General features: G+C 48.7%; 1 protein-coding gene and 1 non-coding gene across 3 annotated transcripts in view; both read right to left on the bottom strand.

Moving 5' to 3' along the window:
• Positions 1-22,233, bottom strand: part of NHEJ1 (non-homologous end joining factor 1) — a 156,423-nt gene that overhangs the window by 58,870 nt on the left and 75,320 nt on the right. The gene's annotated exons all lie outside the window — the stretch shown is intronic.
• LOC112544616 (U4 spliceosomal RNA) lies at positions 19,995-20,132 on the bottom strand. Its single transcript, XR_012905501.1, has one exon. It is a non-coding gene; the product is annotated as a U4 spliceosomal RNA (small nuclear RNA).

Below are 22,233 nucleotides of genomic sequence, written 5' to 3'. Positions count from 1 at the left end.
TATCAGTCGTCAGGCTAGTCAAGTAGTCACTTCCCCCCCTTGCTGCCTCTATCAGAAAGAGGCAGAGGTACTTCAAAGTGACAGCGCCACATGGAGTCTGGGGCCAGACCCCGGGCTCCACGGAGTGTTGCCACTTTGAAACACCATGTGCAGCCCAGGACCAGCTGGGGTGTCCTCAGGCTGCACGTGGTATTTCAAAGTGGCAGCACCATGTGGCACCCGGGATCAGCTGGGGAGCCCCCACTGACCCCGGACTCCGTGGAGTGCTGCCGCTTTGAAATGCCATGTACAGCCTGATGCCGGGCTCCCTGTGGCGTCACAAAGTGGCAGCGCTGTGTGGAGCCCAGGATCAGTGGGAGAGTCTCCAGCTGACTCCAGGCTCCGCACGGTGCTGCCATTTTGAAACGCCATGGAGAGCTGGGTTGCCAGGTGTCCGCTTTTGAACCAGACAGTCCGATACTCCTAATAATAATAAAGCTTACCTAATTAGAAAGTATCAGTACATAGTTGCGAACTGCCTGGCTGGTAGACGCGCTCACACTGCGTGAGTCACGCTGCGTCAGTGTGTCTACCAGCCAGGCAGTACGCAACTACGCAGGAGGGAGGCGGGGGGGGGGGGGGATGGAATCCCCGGGGCCGGACTCGCTCATGCTTCACCAGGATCATGCACAGGATGGGCAGCGTGCTAAAATCTGCATGCGCCCGGATCAGTCCCGCTTCCCGTCAGCCGATTCTCTTTCCCCGCTCCCCTCCGTCGGCCAGCCCCGCTCCCCTCGACTCCCTTCTGACCAGCCCTGCTTGCCGCTGGCCAGTCCCCCTCCCCATCTCCCCTGGCCAGCCCCGCTACCCGCATCCTCCCCCCAATCTCCCCGGCCAGCCCTGCTGCCCCTGCCCCGCCAGCCCTGTTTCCCACCGGCCGTTTCCCCCCCACGCCTCCTCCCGGCCAGTCTCCGACCCCATCTGAAATCAAGTGGTTTTTTGAAGCCACCTGGTAACCCTAGTGGGGAGCACAGGGCCAGTGGGGGTCTGCCCTGCTGTCCCAATGCTCCCCACAGTGCTTTCGCAATTGGGCTGTTGCTACACTTCAAAGGCAGAGGCACCTTATCGACTAATCAAATAGTCAATTAACTCAAACTGTAACATCCCTAACAGACCCAGCGACACTGGGTCTCTCTTTTCTCAGGACATGGGGCAGCAGGGTCTGGCGGTGTCAGATGCAAAGGGGATCCTGTGCCGACGGAAGCCCCACCAGACCTAGAGTGTAGCACCAATCACTCAAGAAAGCCCTTCCGCAAGAACCTGAGGCCCAAGAAATACAGAGCTGTTTGCAAACACCTGTGCAATGCCTCTGGGGCCCTATCAAGCTCTCCCATGGCTGGACAATCATAGGGCCATACGCCTGCCACAGAATGGGCTGCTCTCCTAGCCAGAGACCCCGGCACTACGCAGGGGGCGATGGTTCCATTCATTGGATGGAGGAAGGATTTCCACTGAGCCATTCTTTTTAGGGGACAAATCTGAGGAACTCTCCCAGACTGGGGTGTCAATAAAGGTTGTTCTGGAAAAACTGATACATTTAACAGCATAAGACACCAGGACCAGATGTGTTTCAACTAAAAGTTCTGAAGAAACTCAAATATGAGATTGCAGAACTACTATTTGTGGTGTGTAACCTATCACTTAAATCAGCCTCTGTACCAGATGATAGGAACATAGTTAATGTAACACTGATTTTAAAAAAGGCTCAAAAGGTGATCCCAGCAAATAAAGGCTAGTAACTAACATCAGTACCAGGCAAACTGGTTGAAACAATAGTAAAGAACACAATTACCAGACACAGTAATGACCACAATACTTAGGGGACAAGTTAACATGGCTTTAGCAAAGGGAAATCAAAATACAGGAAATAAAGAGTAGGAGTAAACAGTCAGTTTCCACAGTATAGAAAAGAAAACAATGGGATTCCCCAACTATCAGTACTGGGGCCAATGCTGGTCAACAGTAAGCTGGCAGAGTTTGCAGACAGTGTAAAATGACTCAAGATAGTTAAATAATTTCTGGTTGCTACAGTATTCAAGGTGTGAGCGTATTATGGATTTATATAGTGGCATTATAATATATCCTGTCTGATTATCTATCTCTTTCCTAATGGTTCTGAACATTGTTTGCTTTTTTGACTGCTGCTGCACATTGAGAATTATCCACGACTCCAAGATTTCTTTTGAGTGGTAACAGCTAATTTAGACCCCATCGTTTTGTATGCACAGCTGGGATTATGTTTTCCAATATGCATTACTTCACATTTATCAGCATTTGATTTCACATGCCATAATGTGGCCCTGTCACCCAGCTGTGCGAGATCCCATCCGACAACCAGCATACGCAACTAGAGTTCATCATCTGATACGCGAGGTTTCGGACAGAGGACCAGAGAGTAGATGACCGGGCCCATGTAGAACTAGGAAACAACCCTGGGCAGAAAAGCTAGATGCAGGTACAGCTGGACCATATCCCTGTAGAACACTTTATAGGGAAGTTCTGAAGTGAGCACTCTGATCTCAGACACTTGCTTTGCCGACATTATGGCAACCAAGGAGGACACCTTCCAGGAAAGGAACAGGAGGGATCAGGAAGTTAGGGGCTCAAAGGGAGGGCCCATGAGTTTCAAGAGCACCAGATTCAGGTCTCACGGGGGAACCAGGTCTTGGACATGTGGGTAAAGGCAGTCCAGACCTTTCAGCAGCTGTGCCACCATGGGCTGGGCAACAACAGACTTGCTCTGTAGCAGATGGTGGAACGTGGAAATGGCCGCCAGATGCACCTTCACTGAAGACAGTGCCAAGCCCAGGAACTTTAGGTATGAGTCAATAGTTCAGAATGACCTGGAGCAAGGCCTCCATGGGATGAACGTTCTTGTTCAAGGTCCAACATCCAAATGGCTTCCACTTGGCCACATAGGCTCTGGTGGTGGCTTCCTGCTGCCCAGAAGGACCTGTTGGATTGCTGTGGAGCACCGTCTCTGGTCCGTGCTTAGCCCCAGAGCAGCCACAGTCAGGTGCAGCAACACCAGGTTCGGGTGCAGCAGATTGCCATGGTTCTGGGACAGCAGACCCGGATGGAGAGAGAACTGCAACAGGCCAGCCGCTGAAAGACTCAGCAGCATGCTGAACCAGTACTGGCAAGGCCATGCTGGGGCAATGAGAATGACCCATGCTCTGTCTTGCTTCACCTTCAGCAGAGCTCTGGATCAACAGTGCCAGAGGAAAGATGTACATCAGCGCTCCCGATCGCAGAATCAGGGAGGCGTCTGACAGGGAACCTTATCCCTGCTGTATAGGGGGCAGAATACATGGCCCTTCCTGTTCTTCCTGGACGCACACAGGTTCATCTGGGGAGTCCACCACCATGAGAAGATCAGACTGACCATCCCTGGATGGAGGCAGCACTTGTGGAGAAAGGAGAAAGCTCTGCTGAGGTGAGGTGCCAGGACATTCCTGGTTGCAGGTAAGTGAGCAGCCACCAGACAGATGGCGTTCTGTACACAAAGCATCTCTGGACGCAGGGCTGAGGTCCTGGCACCGCCCTGCTTACTGATGTAATATGTTGTGGCTGCATCTTCCATGAGGACCGCCACCACCTTGCTTTTCACCTGGGGGCAAAAATGCCTGGTAGGCCAGGTGCACCACCTTGAGTTCCCTGGCACTGATATGAAGAGCTAGGTCATGCTGCATCCAGCAACCTTGGGTACTGAGTTCACCCAGGTAACTTCCCCAGCCCAGATCTAACATGTTCGAGACCAGGGTGAGTGACTGTGATGGGGAGAAAAAAGGGAACTCCTCACAGCACTGACTTGGGCACAGTCTTGCAACGTGACCACTCAGTCTAAGGGGTGCCTGCTGGGAACGTAGACCATTGCCAGCCACGTCTGCAGGAGTCACAGATGAAGCTGGGCAGGCGTGCCTGACCACATGCTGCCATGTGGCACATCAGTCGCAGGCAAGCATGGGCCATAGTGACTGGATGTCTCCTCACATGGGTTGTGAGATCCACCATGCTGAAAGTTTGTTTCCAGAAGGAAGACCCTGGATTGCGTGGAATCAAGAACTACTCCGATAAATTCTATATGCTGGACTGGTGTCAATGTGGATTTCTGAATGTTTATGAACAGGTTCAAGTTGTTGCGGTGGAGTGTTGCAGATAGAAGCTTCTCCACACCTATTCTAGAGTCCTGCTCTTGATGAGCCAGTCATCAAGAAGAGCTGGACAACCAACATCTGAGGTAGTGCCATGAACTGGAAGTGGCAACTTCCCTATGAAACATAGGAACGGTGTCCTGGGACTATGGAGATATGGAAGTAAGTGTCCTTTACATCTAGAGAGGCGTACCAGTTCTCCGGATCCAAGGAGGGGATAATGGAGGTCAGAGAGACCATGAAGAACTTCAACTTCTTGAGAGACTTGTTGAGGCCACGCAGGTCCCAGATGGGTCTGAAGCCTCCCTTGGCCTTTGGGATTAAGAAGTATTGGAAACAGAATCTTCTTCCTTCCATGTTCTGAGGAACTGCCTCCATGTCCCTCAATTTTAGGAGTTTGCTGGCCTCCTGAACTGCAAGTTGATTGTGAGAGGGATCCCTAAAGAGGGTTGGGAATCAGGAAACAAGGGGGCAACAAGGAGTGGTAGCCACAAACTTCAAGTATAGACCCAAGTTACTATATCTAGGACCTAGCGGTCCAAGGTAACCCATGACCAGGCAGCATGGGAGGGGGAAAGTAGTTGAGGAAAGGATGGGTAGGATCTGGCTGGCTGACTTGGGTGTTGCTCTAAAGCAGGGGTCTCCAAACTACGGCCCGCGGGCCGCATCCGGCCCGCGAGGCCCTCTCATCCGGCCCGTGGAGACCTTTTTGTCTACGGAAAAAAAATTATGGAAATTTACGTGTATCCTGCCAAGATCAGCCGCCGCTTACGTGGACGTTATGTTTTTACCGAATTAAAATAGAGGCACGCAGTAGTGCGTTATGTTTTCCAACCGATCATTACATTGCAAAACCTTATTCGCTGCTTACTTTTTAGTAGTGTATCAATGTGTTATTAAATAATAACTTAATAAAATAATATTAAATAAATAATTAAAAACAACATCCATGTTTTGATTGTTTTTTATTTGGACCTCAAGTGTGTAGTCGGCCCCCGAACTGCTGTTTGATAGTTAATGCGGCCCTCGGGCTGAAAAGTTTGGAGACCCCTGCTCTAAAGCATACCCTCAAAACAATTGTTTTTGGCCCCCAGATGCTTGGTGATCAAGAGGAAGAAGGGCAACGATGGCTAAACCCGGTATCCCTTCTCTTTGCAGATCCCTGCTGGACTTGCCAAAGGCTCAACACTGGCTGAACCCAGAATGGTTCGTGGGTGACTGGGGTATTCATGCCCAACGAGTGATTGTCAGCCTTAGTGTCCTTCAACCTGTGTAGCCTGATGTCCACTTGACTGGAGAAGCACCTAACTCTGTCAAAGGAAAGGTCCCCGATAGAGGCCTGCATCTCCTCAAAAAGGTCCGACATTCGGAGTCAGGAGCTGCATCACATAACGACTGCAATCTCCCTCTCCACTAAGTCCTCGGCATCCCATGCCATTTGCAGGGATCTGGCTGCTGCGGTCCCTTCTATCAGGGTACCAAACTCCTGATCCTGAACAAGGGATTCCTGAAACTTCCAGAGATTGTCCCAGAGGCTAAAATTGCTCTGACAAAGCTACTAATAACACTGCAAAGGGAGAATCATCCACACTGGAGTGCCCCATGCTCCCCAATACGGTCACCGGCTTCACAGCCACTGTAGTGCCATGGAAAGCAGAACAGTTTCTGCTGCACAATCCTGCCACAGAGACCAGGACAATAGATTGAACTGGGCCTCCACACCAGAGGAACCATCCTCTGTTGATGAGGGAGGAGCTGCTGAGGCCTGGGTCTGCCTGCTGTTCGAGGCTACCAGGGAGCACTGACCAGGTGTGAGCAACCAGTGGTTGTACCAGATAGACTGATTCTGGTGCTGGGGAGATGGGCATTGTGAGGAAAGATGCTGCAGGGACTGATAACACAAAGGGGTGTGGTCCCATGTTGCTGGCAACCAGGACCTGCATCTAGACATGGATCGGCAACAGGGTGAATGGCATTGGTCATAATATGCCATAATATGCCATTTTATGTCCCCGCACTGGGGTAGAAGTTACTCACTCTGCAATAACAATGGTTCTTCGAGATGCATGTTCCTGTGGGTGCTCCATTCAGGTGTCGGTGCGTCCTCAGTTGGTGATCCAAGATTTTTAGCCTAGCAGTGCCTCCCCGCACACTGCATGCACAGAAGCTGTCTCATGCTGTTTTCGTTGTTAGTGGCACGGGTATCCCTTTGTTCCTTTTCTACTGGAAATCCTATAACGGACTCCAAAGTAGATGGGAGGAAGGGAAGGCACTGGAGCACCCACGGGGGGGACACCTCGAAGAACCATCGTTACTGCACAGGGTGTGTTCCTGTGGGTGGCTCCACTCAGGTGACTAAGAAGCAGTACCCATCATTGTGGAGGTGGGCATTGGAGTCATCTACTGGCAGAGGCAAGGACTGCATCGCCCACAGTGTTACTCGCACAAATTTCTCTATCCCTTCCACACTGTAAGGACACCCACCTTTACCCAATTCCTAGGGCTCAGGGAGTAACTTCCTGTGGGTTAGTAGGATCTTTAACCACTGAAAGAGCCTCACACAGTAATATTCTTATCCTCTGCTTATTGACAATTCCCAAACAAGCTGAATACACATGCTGAGCACACAGTGTCATGCTCACCAATCCCGACAAGTCAGGCAGACTTCCCCTGTTGGCCAGGCAAGATCAGTCTCTCTGGATCTCAGCTGCTGCACGTCACGGTCATGCAGGAGAATCCTGGCAGCTCTGGTCTTTGGCTGTGTCTTGGAGGTGAGTGGTTCTTCCAGGTCTTCTCCCTTCTTCTTGGTGTTCCTTTCTGTTTTTGTTTCCCTTTGCTCTTCTTCCAGACTTTTGCTTCCTTCCTTCTGCTTTTGTTACTTCCGATCTTCTTCCTGGTCTCCTTCTTGGACCCCAGTGTATATAATGAAACCCGAGTCTTGCTTAGCTAGACCTTAACCAATTAGTATAATTTTACTAACCAATCATAACAAAATTACCTAACCAATCATACCCCACCACCTTAATTGATTTACACCTAGCAAAATTAATTATCCAGCAGACAGGAACAGTTACAAACCAGACAGAGATCACAGTGTCAAACAATAGGGAAGTCTAGTGACAATGATCATAGAATGAGGATTCCACAACATTCTCTATTGATAAGCAGTTTCTTGCCAGACAGAATGGTGTTACTTAAGTTTTCTTTATCCATCCTGAGATCTGTTTCATTATCTGGTGACAGTGGGGGAGCTATCAGGACAAAGTCCCCTCCTTACAACCTGGTGTGACACACTTTTAAAATATAAAATAGATGGAATATGAGTATGTGACTCCAGGCCTTACAACTAATGGCTGCTGCTCTTCAGTCTGGCTACAGAAGGCGGCTTTGGTTCAGGCCTAGCACAGGCCTTCCAACATGACTACAGAAAAACCAGATTGTTACAGTCCCCTCCTTAATGACGCTTTTACCAAAGCTGTCATTACTATTCCATGAGTCCAATACTCAGACTGGCTGAGCTCGGTCTTGACTCCTGGGTATCATTAACAAGGGCCTCATTTGACTTTGCATGCCAGATTCCTGTATCCTTCGAACAGTTCTCTTCACCCAGCAAGCCAAAGCGATCATACTCACTAATAAAGCCAACTGGATTCCAATGATCACCACAACGGGGTGAACCATTATATTTAGCATACCTGTTCCTCTGGCAGGACCGGACGTGGATATAAAAAGTCTGTCAGATTTTCTAAAAGGGTTTTGTTTTATCTATCTAGAATGCGATAGTCCTTCTTGTATCGAGGGTAGGCCGTGCCATCTTCCTTGGGAAGGCATGCGGCTTAGGGTAGTAGGTGGGAAGATAAATGGGCTCATTCACATGAAAGTTAGAGATAACTTTGGTAAAAACTTCGGATGGGGTCTGAGAATAATCTCTCTGGTGAAGAGCGTATATGGTGGGTCCATCATCAGGGCTGAGATTTCGCTTACTCGTCATGCTGATGTGATCGCAACGAGGAAGGACACTTTCACGACTATATGTTGCTTTGAGGCTGTCACTAAGGATTCAAAGGGAGGTCTTGTTAAGGAGTCTAACACAAGGTTCAGGTCCCAAGGTGGGAGGAGTGGACATATATGGGGTTGTGCTTTTGAGAGACTTGCTAAGAACCATTTAGTGATGGGATGGGCAAACACCGAGGCATCGTTCACCGGCTCATGAAAAACAGTGATGGCCAACAGATGGATTCTTATGGAGCTAATGGAGAGTCCCACGTCACTAAGGTCCATCAAGTATTTCAAGACGGTAGGTACTGGGGAGGTATGTGCATGTAGATTGCCTTGGCTGCACCATTCCTGGAACCTCTTCCATATTTTTGGATAGGCGTATCTCATGGAAAGGCAGCAACTGCTGAGGAGGATCTGTTTCACTCTCTGGGAGCAAGTAAGTTAATTGTTCTGGAACCATGGAAAAGCCAAGCAGTAAGCTTCAAGCTCTGAGAGTTCAGGTGATGTGTTTGTCCATTGCATTGAGTTAATGACTGAGGAGTGACAGGGAGCTGAATGGGTTTGGAGATTGACAGGTAATAGAGGTATGGAAACCAATGTCTCGGCCAATATGGTGTTATCAAGATGACCTTCGCTTGGTCATCTCGGATCTTGTAGATTACTGTGGGGATCAGGGGAATTGGAGGAAATGCGTATGAAAGAGGAGCTGTCCATGGTATGGTGAATGCATCCCCTGTAGAGCGTTTGCCCTATCCCCCTTGGGAGTGGGAGCAATGTTGCTGTTGGTATTTGCTGTTGGTTTTCATAGCAAAGAGGTCTAGGACTGGGACCCCCATAGCCAAAAAATGGGTAAAAGGATTGTCAGGGTGAGTTCCCATTCTTGGTGGTATGAGAAATGTCTGCTCAGCTTGTCTTCTCTGGTATTCTGTTGGCTTGGTATGTACACTGCAGTCGGTGTAATGTTGTTCTTGATGCACCAGTTCCAGAACATGACTGCCTCAGCAAATAGTGAGCATGATTGGGCACCCTCCAGTCTGTTGATGTAATACATACAGGGAGTGTTGTCCGAGAGGACATGTATAGTATGGCCCTGGATCAGGGGTAAAAAATGGAGACAAGCATTGCAGACTGTTTGGAGTTCTAAGAGATTGATGTGCAGTCTTGTCTCCCACTGTGACCACCTGCCTTGCATTATGTGATGCCTGCAGTGGGCTCCCCATCCTAGAAGGGAAGTATCTTTAGTGATTACCCATGATGGAAGGCAGCTCCAGACAGCAGGTTGTGTAGACAGGTCCACCATCGCAGTGACGTGAGCACTACTGGTGTGGGTGTAACTCACTTGGCAGGACTGTGTCGATTGAGGATATATACGGATGCCAGCCAGGCTTGTAGGCATCTCATGTGGAGTCTCACCAGGGACACCAAGAAGGTCATGGCTGCCATATGCCCTAAGGTCCTGTAAATATATTCGGACGGTTGTCACCAGGACTGTAAAATCATTTGAATAATGGTGCACTGTGTTTGGAAATGGCTCAGGGAGAAATGCCCTAGCCACAGTAGTGTCTAGAAGCGCTCCAATTAATTCTGTTCTCTGGGTGGGGTCCAGAGTAGATTTCCATACATTTATTAAAAGACCCAGCTGGGTAAAAATGTCTTGAGTAAGGTCTGTCATGATCATTGTGTGTTGCTGGGAGGATCCTTTGATTAAGCAATTGTCAAGGTACGGGAATAGGACTCCTCCCTGCTTTCTGAGAAAGGCTATGACTGCCGCCTGGGTTTTGGAGAAGACACGTGGTGCTGTTGATAGTCCAAAAGGAAGGATCCGGTATTGATAATGACTCTTGCCCACCATAAACCGGAGGAACCTCCTGGGGCCCGGATGTATTGTTATATGAAAGTACGCATTTTGAAGGTTGAGCGATGAGAATAAGGCCCCCTCAACCAGTGATGGGACGATGGTTCTCAGAGTTAACATCATGAACTTGTTGTTGCACACGAACTTGTTGAGGTTCGTGAGATCTAAGATTGGCCTCCATCCCCCTGTCTTTTTCAACGTGAAGAAAGAGTTGGAATAGAACCCTCTTCCGTGAAATTCTGGTGGAACTCGCTCCACAGCCCCTAAGCTAAGTCGTTGTTACGCTTCTGCTTGTAGAAGGGACTTGTGAGAAGGGTCCCTGAAGAGGGATGGGGAAGGGGGTGGGTAGGGGTTGTGATGAGGTGAGTATACCCCGCACTAGAAGAGGGGAGGTGAAAACCTTGTGGGAGGAGGAAGGCCTGCCCCTTCGACCCAACTGGGCATGCTCCACGTGCTGGAACAATATAAAAGGCCAGAGAGCAGCTCAGTCTGGGCAGGCCAGTGAAGAGGAAGGTTCTCTAGACAGAGCTCTAGTGCTGCTACAGTCCTCATCCCAGACAGAGGGAGCTGACGCACCAGAAGGCTGCCACTACTCAGCCCCTATGGAGACCCACGGAGAAACCACTGCCAGGAAGCCAGGAGACCCCGCCGCTACGTGGGACAACGCCCCAGCAGGACCGGTAGGAAACAATCCAGGGAGCGTGCAGGAGCCGCCTCTCCCCCCCAGTATTCTTAGAGTGTTTTGACCAGATTCTCCACCGAGAGGGAGTGGTAGGCAGCCCCACCGCTCATAGGGCCCTGGGTTGGGACCTAGTGGAGCAGTGTGGGCCCAAGTCTCCCTACCAGGGGCTAACCCCAGTCATGTTGACTCTCACTATTAGGACCTACTGCCCTCACACAAGGGCACTCAGACTCTAGTTATTAGGCCCTACTGCCCTGAAGCCAGGAGGGCTTATTGACTCTGGCTATTAGGCCCTTATGCCCTGAACCCAGGAGGACTTATTGGCTCTCACTAGTAGGCCCTACTGCCCTGATGCAAGGGCGCTCAGTGACTCTGGCGATTAGGCCATACTGCCTGGAAACCCAGAAGGCTTATCGACTTTGGCCAGTAGGCCATTTTGCCCAGTGAGTAGGACTATTCACAGACTTAGAGTTGTGTAGGGTGCAAGAGATTTATGGACTAGTAATGCGGCCACAGGAGTATAGACAGGAACAGGATGGTGTAGCCAGTTCTTATCTTGAGGACCCATCAGTCCATAGTAATGAGGGCCCATTGGGAGCAGAAGGACCTCAATCTGTGATGCAAGATGTGGATGTGGTACACTGAATGGAGGGGGTGATCGCTCATACCCTTGACTAAAGCTTCAAATTTGCTGGCATGGATTGAGATGCAGATGTCTAGGCATGCTGCACCTTTCTTCTATTCGGCCTTTGCTTTGACCAGTTATCAAAGGGCCTCTGATGCTGCCTTTGACAGGATGTCTCTCTTGTCCTCTGATGTGGTGTGTATCTCTTGCTCTTATTGGCCGGCACGTATCATAGAATCATAGGGCTGGAAGAGACCTCAGGAGTCATCGAGTCCAGACCCCTGCCCAAAGCAGGACCAATCCCAACTAAATCAGCCCAGCCAGGGCTTTGGCAAGCCAGGACTTAAAGAACTCTAGAGATGGAGTTTCCACTCCCTCCCTAAGGAACCCATTCCAGTACTTTCCCACCCTCCTAGTGAAATAGTTTTCCTAATATCCAACCTAGACCTCCCCCACTGTAACCTGAGCCCATTACTCCTCATTCTGCCATTCGTCACTGCTGAGAACAGCCTCTCTCCATCCTCTTTGGAACCTCCCTTCAGGAAGCTAAACACTGCTATCAAAGCCCCCCTCATGCTTCTCTTCTGCAGACTAAATAAGCCCAAATCCCTCAGCCTCTCTTCACAGGGCATGTACTCCAGCCCCCTAATAATTTTGGTTGCCCTCCACTGGACCCTCTCCAATTCGTCCACATCCTTTCTGTAGTGGGGGGCCCAGAATGTGACGCAATACTCCAGATGTGGCCTTACCAGTGCCGAATAAAGGAGGAGAATAATCACTTTTCTAGATCCTCTGGCAACGTTCCTCCTAATGCAACCTAATATTCTATTAGCCTTCTTGGCTACAAGGACGCACTGATTCATATCCAGCTTCTCATCCACTGTAACCCCCAGGTCCTTTTCTGCAGAACTGCTATTTAGTCAGTCGGTCCCCAGCCTGTAACAATGCTTGGGATTCGTCCATCCCAAGTGCAGAACTCTGCATTAGTCCTTGCTGAACTTTATCAGATTTCTTTTGGCCCAATCCTAATCTGTCTAGGTCACTCTAGAGCCCTGCCCTCCCATGTATCCACCTCTCCCCCTAGCTTAGTGTCAATCGCAAACTTGCTGAGGGTGCAATCCATCCCCTCATCCAGGTCACTAACAAAGACGTTGAACAAAACCGGCCCTAGAACTAATCCTTGGGGCACTCCACTTGAAACCGACTGCCAACCTAACATCGAGCCATTGATCACTACCTGTTGGGCCCGACAATCTAGCCAGCTTTCTATCCGCCTTACAGTCCATTTATCCAATCTATACTTCCTTAACTTGCTGGCAAGAATATTGTGGGAGACCGTATCAAAAGCTTTGCTAAAGTCAAGGTATATCACATCCACCGACTTCCCCATGTCTACAGAGCCAGTTACCTCATTATAGAAGGTAATCAGATTGGTCAGGCATGACTTGCCCTTGGTGAATCCATGTTGACTATTCCTGATCACTTTCCCCTCTTCCAGGTGCTTCAAAATGGATTCCTTAAGGATCCCCTCCATGATTTTTCCGAAGACTGTGGTAAGACTGGCTGGTCTGTAGTTCCCTGGATTGTCCTCCTTCCCTTTTTAAAAGATGGGCGCTACATTTGCCTTTTTCCAATTATCTGGGATCTCTCTCGATCCTCATGAGTTTTCAAAGATAATTGCCAAAGGCTCTGCAATTACATTTGCCAACTCCCTTAGTACCCTCAGATGCATTAAATGCAGATCCATGGATTTGCATACATTCCATGTATGCAGAGGATTGTACATGAATCTTTCACCAGTGGAGTACCCTCATCTGTTTTGGCCATGAAGAGTTGAGCTCTGTCAAAGGGTAGATCCTCCACTTTAGTTTGCAGTTCCCTGGGAACACCAGACTGTAGCCAGGAAGCTCAGTGCATAATGATCACTGTTGCCATTGACTGGGCCACTGTGTCTGCTACATCCATCAAGGCTTGAAGCACTGTACAGACAATGGACTGGCCCTCCTTTATGATGGGCTGCAGCTGTGGCCTTTCTTGTTCTGGAAGGCCAAGGAGCAACATTTGAAGTTTGGTGTAACTGGAGTAGTTGTAATTGGCCAGGAGGGCTGTGTAGTTGGAAATTTGAAACTGGATCATAGCTGAGACCTTCTGCCTGAAGTATCTAATATTTTGTGCTTATTGTCCTGGGGGCTGACAAACTGTGGTTGTCTAGACCAGTGGTGAACAGAATCAATGACTTAAGAATTTAGCTGTGGATAAGAAAACAGGAAATCCATGTTCTTTGCGGGGACAAAATATTTTCTATCGGCTCTGCATTTGGTAGGTGGAATAGAGGCAGGGGTTTGCCATATAACCTCCAAAGGCTCCATGATGGCCTCATTTATTGGTAATGCAATCTTGGAAGATGTGGAAGGTTGTAAAATTCGTAATAGTTTGTGCTGGTTTTCCTGTACCTCTTGTAAGGATATGACTTGTGACTGTGCTACCCTTTTGAATAACTTCTGAAATTGTTTCAGATCATCAGCTGGCAGAGAAGATGAGGGAAGAGGAAGTTAATCACCTGGCACAGTAAGGATGGTTCTTTGAGATGTGTGTCCTCGTGGGTGCTCCACTGTTGGTGTTGGGTCGCTCCAGTACAGCAGATCGGAATTTTCACTAGTAGTAGTCAGCTGGACTGTGGATACGTGGCAGGCACCTTGTGCTGTTTGCGCCACACTGCTCCCACATGCAGTCTGGCTCCCGCCAGTTCCTCATGTCTGCCCAAGCATCTGAAAAACATGATTAAAGACCACAAACTCCAAAGTGGGGAGGAGAGCAGATAGTGGAGCACCCTGGGGAAACACATCTCGAAGAATTGTCATTAAAGCATCAGGTGAGTAATTTCCTCTTCTTCTTTGAGTGATAGCCCCGTGAGTGCTCCACTATTGGTGACTTTATAGCAGTATCCGAGAACACATGGAAGGCAGGTCTCGGAGTCATGGTTTAACAGCTATGGAGAGTACTGGTGAGGCTACTGAAGTATTGTTAGATGAGTGCTTGTAGATTAGATTGCGTAATGCTTCAAAAAGTGTCATTGGCAGACCATTTGGCCACACGGCAGATGTCTTGGAGGGGAACCCCTCAGAGGAAAGCCATGGATGTTGCTACAGCTCTCGCGGAACGAGCTTTAGGTGTTCCCAGAAGTGGCTTATTTCAGATGGCAGAACACTAATACATGAAACTATGAGTTTGGAAATGCATTGAAATGAAAGTGGTTCACCCCTGGATCAATCCGCTAAGGAAATTAACAAGCATTCTGACTTACAGAGAGATCGAGTTCTGTCTGTGTAAAAGGCAAGTGTTCTACGCACATCAAGAAAATGAAGAACAACCTCCTGTCGGGATGCATGTGCCTTGGGATAGGATGGGAGGATGACTGATTCATTGATGTGGAAGTCAGAACATCCTTTGGGAATGAAGGAAGGGTGAGGGCACAATACAACATTGTCCTTATTAAAGGTCATATATGGCGGTACCACCATGAGAGCCACTACCTCGCCAACTCTATGGGCGGAATAGTGAGTAGAAAAAACACCTTGATCATCATGATTGAAAGCGGAGAGGTAGCTAGTGGTTCAAAAGGGGGATGGTTAAGGGTGTCCAGCACCATTTCTAGATTCCACGATGGAGGTGATGTTCTGTGTGGCAGGTGAAGATTGCAGAGCCCCTTGATGAATCTTTTGGTTGTGGGGTGAGTGAACACTGAAAAACCATCAATCACATGATAGCAGTGACGGCTACCAAGTGGACTTTCAGTGAAGCAAGGGCTAGTCCTGAGTGCTTCAATAGGAGGATATACTCTAGAATTTCATGTAGAGGCACTGTGTACGGATCGAGGCATTTACCAGAGCACCACAAGACGAATCTATGAAGATAAATGGAACATGTGGTTCACTTTCTGCTATACATGAGCACCTCTTTTACTTGGCTTGAACAGAAAATTTCAGATTCGTGGAACCAATGAGGAGTCAAACCATCAGGAGCAGAACCTGGGGTTGAGGTTGAAGCAGGGTCCTGTTGTTCTGGGTTAACAGGTTGTGGCATTTGGGAAGGGGATAGGGTAATTGAGGAGACATCTGAGAGAGATAAGGAAACCATGTTTGTTATGCCCAGGATGGGGCTATAAGAATCACTGTTGCCCTATCCCTGTTAATCTTTTCAAGGACCCTAGGTATGAGTGGAGTTGGAGGGAAGGCATATAACAGGGGGTCCTTCCAGTTGAGGAGAAAGGTGTCCCCTAGGGATCCTGGTCCAATCTCGGCTGTGGTAGAGTCCAATCGGGCTTCTATAAATGTTAGGACCTGTGTAGGCTGGAGAGTAGATTTTTGGCCGTTGATGATAAGTCCAAGCAACTCAAACATTTGTCTGGTTGTTAGTATCATGCGTGTGCAGCAGATAGTCCTTTTATTAGGTAGCTGTTGAGGTAAGGAAAGAATATGATTCGTTGTTGACACAAGTACGCTCCCACTACTACAAGTGTCTTTGAGAATACCCTAGGTGTGGAGGAGAGGCTGAAGGATAGCCCGCAATAATGGTAATGTTCTGATCTGACTATGAAGCAAAGGAACCTCCTGTGAGCTGGGTGGATAGTGATGTGGAAATAAGTGCCCTGTATGTCGAGAGCTGCAAACCAATCCCCTTTGTCTAGTGCTGGGATAATCGATGCCATAGTCACCATTTTGAATCGCTGTTTCCAAAGGTATCGAATCAGTTTTTGAAGGTCAAGAATAGGCTCCAACCACCCATTCTTTTCCACATAAGAAAGTAGTGGGCGTAAAAGTCCTTGCCTCTGAATTTGTCTGGTACCCTTTCCACTGCTCCGATAGAGAAGAGCTGATGGACCTCCTCTTGAAGTAGATCTTCATGGGAGGGGTCCCTGAAGAGGGACGTGAAGGGTGGGGAGGTGTGAGATAGTGTTGTGAATGGGATGGTGCAACCCGATGCCACAACCTCAAGAGCCCAGCGATTGGATGCAATGGTGGCCTAACAGTGATGAAAGGGCCTCAAACTGTGGAGAAAAGTGGGAACCCTGGGATCATGAAGGTGTGTCATAGGGAAGTTCTGCAAGCCCTCAACCAGTTAGTCAAACCTGCTGCTTATTAAATGTTGATTAGCACTGTGGTTATTTTGAAGGTGCCTTCTCTGAGGTCACTGTCTTGTTCAAGACTGGTCAAAGATTCTTTGTTGGTATCCTGAATATGAAAAATCACTGTGCTTCTGATAGGACTTGAACCACTTGCGACAATATGGGGGCGTGTACATACCCAATGTACGAAGGGTAGTTCTGGAGTCTTTACTTGAATGAAGAACCGCATCAGTCCTTTCAGCAAATAGCTTTTGCCTACCAAATGGAAGATCCTCTACTTTATTTTGCAGCTCATGAGGGACCCCAGCGGATTGCAACCACAAGGCTCTCCGCATAACTATGGAAGTTGCCATGGAATGGGCTGCCATGCTGGCAACATCAAGTGTGATCTGGAGGGCAGTTCTTGCAGAGCCATAACCCACCTGAATGATGGACTTAAGGAATGGTCTTTTACAGTCCGTTAGGTGCTCCATGACGGTAGTGAGTCTAATGTAGTTGTTGAAGTCGTGATTTGACACAAGGGCTGCGTAATTCGCAATGAGAAGCACGAGGATCAAGGAAGAATAAACCTTCCTACCAAAGAGGTCCATTCGTTTGCTTTCCTTGTCTGCAGATACATTGCTATACTGAGGTAGCTTAGATCTCTGCTGGGCGGAGTCCACAACCAGGGAATTAGGATGAGTGTGGGAAAATACAAATTCCACGCCCTTGGTATGCACAACGTACTTCTTATCTGCACACTCGTTAGTTCACAGGGCAGAAGCTGGAGTCTGCCAAATTTCATCGGCAGCCTCCATAATGGCCTCATCCATGGGGAGTACAATTTTGTCCCATTGGGATGGCTGCAGGTTTTTGAGGAGATGGTGCTGCTTTTCTTGCACCTCCATTAACTGAACCTCCTATCTGGTGTCCACTCTTTTAAACAAATCCTGAAATTGCTTCAGTTTCTCTGTGGATTGTGTGTCACCCAGAATGACTGCTTCATCCGGGGATGAAGAGGACTGGTCCATGGGGAAAGCATTGCACTGCTGCCCCTCCAGCTCCAATAGTTGCCCCTCCTCAGGCTCGGATTGCTGAGGTGGAGCGGGGGAGGTCAGAGGTACCAATGCAATATGCAATCTATGTGCAGGCGTAGGGGAAACTATCAATCTGTGTCTGGAAGAAGACCTGAGACAGCAAGGTGAACAGTGCCTGGAGTATGGGCTGTCAGTAATGGTAACGTGCCATCCAATGGGGTGGATGGTCGTAGTGGTATCCACGTCTATGATGCCCATAGTCTGACCCAGTGGGAAGGAGTGTCTTGAGAAGAAAACATTCCTACGGTCTCCATGGTAAGGTGCAGGCATGGATAATTCAGAGAGGAGGCAATCACACGGAACCCCCTTGAAGAAGGGGGAGGAGACATAGACATGTGTTTCTGATGGGCCCTGTGTCATGTTACTGGATCATGAAACTGCGGTGCCAGATGTTCCAGGTTTGTACACTGTACTTACCTGACTTGTTGAAGTCAGTGGAAGAGAGCACTCTGGCAAAGCCCATTTCTTAGTGGGGCCCAAGTTCGGGGAAGTGGCTCTACGCTTTTCAGCCCTGACAGGGTCTGATTGGGCAGTGGACTCTGACGGCTGGAGCGCTTTGTTGAATAGGAGCATACACAGTCGCAGCTCCCTATCTCAGCACGCTCTTGCCATCAGCTTGGAGCAATGTGGACATTTTTGAGGCACATGTGCCTCACCAAGGCACTTTATACAGGCAGACTACAAGTTTCATAGTTTTTGAAGCCCGGAAAGCCTGGCATTGTGCAGAGTCTTCTTTATCTTTTCTTCTGTTATTTTATCTCTCTTCTTCCTTTTTTAAATAAATGGAACAATTAGCTACTTAATTCTAGGATTACTATAACTAATTAACTGGAAAAAAACCTACAAAAGTACTAGCTAACAACTAAATTTCCTATCCCTGACTAGAATCCCTGAGAAGAGCTCGCTCCGTCTACGACCAAGGGTGGCAAAGAAGGAACTGGCGGGAGCCAGACCACTTGCAGGCGCAGCATGACACACACGGCACAAGGCGCCTACCATGCATGCGCAGTCTGGCTGACTACTGCTAGTGAAAACTCCAATCTGTGGCACCAGAATGACCCAACACCAAAAGTGGAACACCCACGGGGACATCACTCAAAGAAACACCACTTCATCTGGGGAGGACAAAGATTCCTGGAGAAGGGACAAGCTGTCTGAGTCCAAATGAGGTGTGTCATCCTCCTCCTCCTCTACTGAACTGGTTTGTCGTGGCTGCCGGCGAGGAGGGGGAGGGATGAGCTGGAGAGGACAGAACCATTTGTGGGGCAGATTTTGCAGGAGTGCGCATTGGGATAGGCACATCTGAGTGACGAGATCAGTGCTGATGAGGTGGTTGAGAGTGATATTGGTCCCAAGGTTCCCAGGGTGGCCACTGGGGTTGATACTGTTGGAGAGGATACGGCCATGGATGGTTGAGCCAAGGAAGTTGAGGAGGGTGGTATGAAGGTCTTGAACCTGCCACAAAATTTCCCAAGTGCTGCTCCCAAGGCATCAAACCATGGGCCCATGCTGCAGAATTAAGCGCACAGGCCTTCACTCCATGCAAGTGCCATGGAAACCACATGTGCGGGAGCTCCCTTTCCTCTGCTCCTCACCATGGCCCCTCTCTGCTGTGGTTCTGATTCCCCATGGCAAGCCCGGTGGATTAGTGAGCCAGTGGATGTGCTGCTCACCATGGTGCCTGCAGCAAGGTGTTCTGATCTCTCTGAGCAGAGCCTGGAACTGATGGCTGCTCTGCTCTCTGGTTCAGCATTATGACTCTGTTCCCATTGGGCACAGGTGTCAGGTTGAATTCCTGTAGGAGGCTACAGTGTTGACAGGGAACAGAAACAATCCTTGATCTGAGAATATAAGAACAGTCACACTGGGTCACACTCATGGTCCAGCTAGTCCAATACCCTGTCTTTCTACTGTGGCTGGTGCCAGGCTGGTGTCAGAGGAAATGAAAAGAACAGGGCAATTATCAAGTGATCCATTTCCTGTTGTTCAGTCCCAACTTATGGCAGTGAGAGGTTTAGGGACGCCCAAAGCATGTTGTGTCCCTGATTATCTTGCCTAGTTTCCTTGGGGGACTCCTGGTTCTTGTGTTATATCACTTTCCTCCACACTACTGATGATTTTATGGACCTCTGTCATATTCCTCCTGTGATACAGCAGGGCCAGAGAGCAGTAGGAGAGTGGTCCTATTGGGTTCTGGGAAACAGGTGGCCGTGAGCCTACTCATAGCTAAAGGTCCCTCCCCCAGCCTTTGGGGAGAATCCACAAGTTCCAGGAATTCAACTAATTGTAAAGAACAACCAAAAATATAACAATAGATGTGAAGGTCAAAGAATCAAACCAAGGGAACCTAAAGGGGATATTGAGCAGAGAACCCTGAATAGCACCCAAAGTCTCAACAGAGCCAGCAGATAGCTCCCAAAGGAATTCTGCGTGGATGCATTAATGGAGTCTATCAAATTTGCCAGAATTAGCTATATTTCAAGTTAACATGGTGGGATACTAGAAAAAGGTTTCAACTAGCAGTAATCACACTTTGGAATAACCTCATTGGCTGTGATACTGCCACTGGGCAAAGCTAGCAGGAGAGTGGTCACAGGGAAGTATAAAAGCCCCAAGATGATTAGTTTTATATCCTGGGGACTAAGGAAAGCTTACTGCAGAGTAATTGGAGCACTGGAGCCAATTAGGGCCCCATCCAAGACTTAATAAAAACCCACCTGCTTCACTCAGGAGGGAGGAGGGAAGGAGAGTTCACTAGAGTTTGGAGGAGTGTTGCTGCCACTCAGAGAACCAGAGGAAGAGAGACCCTGCCCAAGCATAGCAGAGGGGCTTCCTTAGCATGGAGGACTGAGGGCAATCCTACCCATGGAGAAAGAGGGTAAACAGTAGGAGTGCAAACAGGTAACCAGGTGATACTGGGCCACAGCCATCTGGCTGGCCACATGCAGCCTAAAATTTAACCAGATAACTGATTTTATATCCCTAGTAAGCAGCCTATAAAGCTGAAAGGACTGGGACCCAGAGGAAGAGAATGAGCCTGGATCCCTTCCCCACTCTCCTCTCTCCCCCCACCAGGGCATGAGCAGAGCCTACAACACCCAACAATAGGAGCAAGGGGTAATACCCTGACCCACCACAGTAACACTGCCCATTTGCCACACTCCTTACATGTCTGAGCTGAACAGTCCCAGTCTCTCTCACCTTTCATACAGAAGCTGTTCCATCCCCATAAGCATTTTTGCTGCCCTTCTCTGCATCATTTCAAATTCTAATACAGCTTTTTTGAAATAGGCACCTCCTACAACAAGAGAAAGAATTTGGCTGAATGGTACCTTGGAAAAAGGCACATTCCACAGACCCAGAATCAAGGAGTTAAGAGGACCCTGAGTGAGGTGAGTGGACAGTACCAACCTCTCTGAGCCATTGTTTCAGGCTCTCTACAGACCCAGTTAGGTATCGGTTATACTTGAGTCACATATTCAAGGTTCTCTTCATAACCATGAGGGCTAGAAATGTTTTCTAACCAGCTGAGATTGCAGATCACTGCTGTGCAGCATGGGTGAATTCTGCAGCCAGTTCCACATGGGACCCTGCACATAATCCAAACAACTTACCTCCAAAATCACAATCTCATTCAATTTCTCTAGAGCATCAACCCTCAGAACCAACCTCCCCTCAAGAGAGCAGATAATGCATTCCATAGCCACACACTGCATAAGACACTAGACAAAGGCCTAAGTAGATAATGTACTAGCTACAGAGAAGACCAGATTAAAATCACCAGCTACAATGCTATAGCTCCCTCCGGAAACCTTCACAAAATCAATTACCTTAGTAGAATAAAAAACCAAAGGACAAGCAGCTCTGCCCAATATCAACCCAGTCGTCCTAAAGCAGGTACAGTGCCTGGAAGACACCGAGCACAGTGAACTGAGCGCGCGCAAACCCAAGAGAATTTCTACTCTGCTGCCCCACGGTGAAGCAAAGTGAGCCTAATAAACCATCTTGTTAGTCTTTAAAGCGCTACCTAGTCCTGTTTTTTGTTTCAGCTACACCAGACTAACACGGCTACATTTCTATCACAAACAGAGGAGGCTCTCCTGTTGAGAGATAAGGAAGAGAAGCGGCACATAACTCCAAAGAAAGAGATGCTGAAAATTACCCCCCCCCCCCATGACCAAATCCTATAGTGAGCAGGAATGTGAAAGTGTAACCATTTTCATAGTTAACCGATGAGCCTTGGCTCATTGGTTCACATGCAGGCCCCCTGCTCTGTGCTGCTGTCTCTGTATCAGAGGCAGCAGTGCGGGGGGAGGGTGGGAGCTGATGCACACAGGGAGCTGGCTTAAAGCCAGCTCCCATCTGTTCCCCCCCCCACACACATACACACACACACACATAACTGCTGACATTTTCAGTGGTTACACAATTACATAATTAAATGCATTTAACATCCCTAACACTGAGTGACAAGCACTATGTCACAGCCTGCACAGACAACAAGGGGACAAGAGCAAACCCCATCCTTGCTGTGAAGCCCAATGCCTGGTAGATGACAGACTTGGGTGATAACCTGGTGAACAGCGTCAGCAGGAACTGACCTGTTACGGGGTGTAATCACACAAAGACAGCGTGGAAGACATCTTGCCAGTGAAATCCCAGGCTGAGTACTGTCTCC

Source organism: Pelodiscus sinensis, chromosome 7 (genome assembly GCF_052426305.1).
Source record: "Pelodiscus sinensis isolate ZL-2025 chromosome 7, ASM5242630v1, whole genome shotgun sequence".
NCBI lineage: Eukaryota > Metazoa > Chordata > Testudines > Trionychidae > Pelodiscus > Pelodiscus sinensis.
The sequence above is the reverse complement of the archived record's forward strand: the minus strand, read 5'-3'. Positions and strand labels throughout refer to the sequence as shown.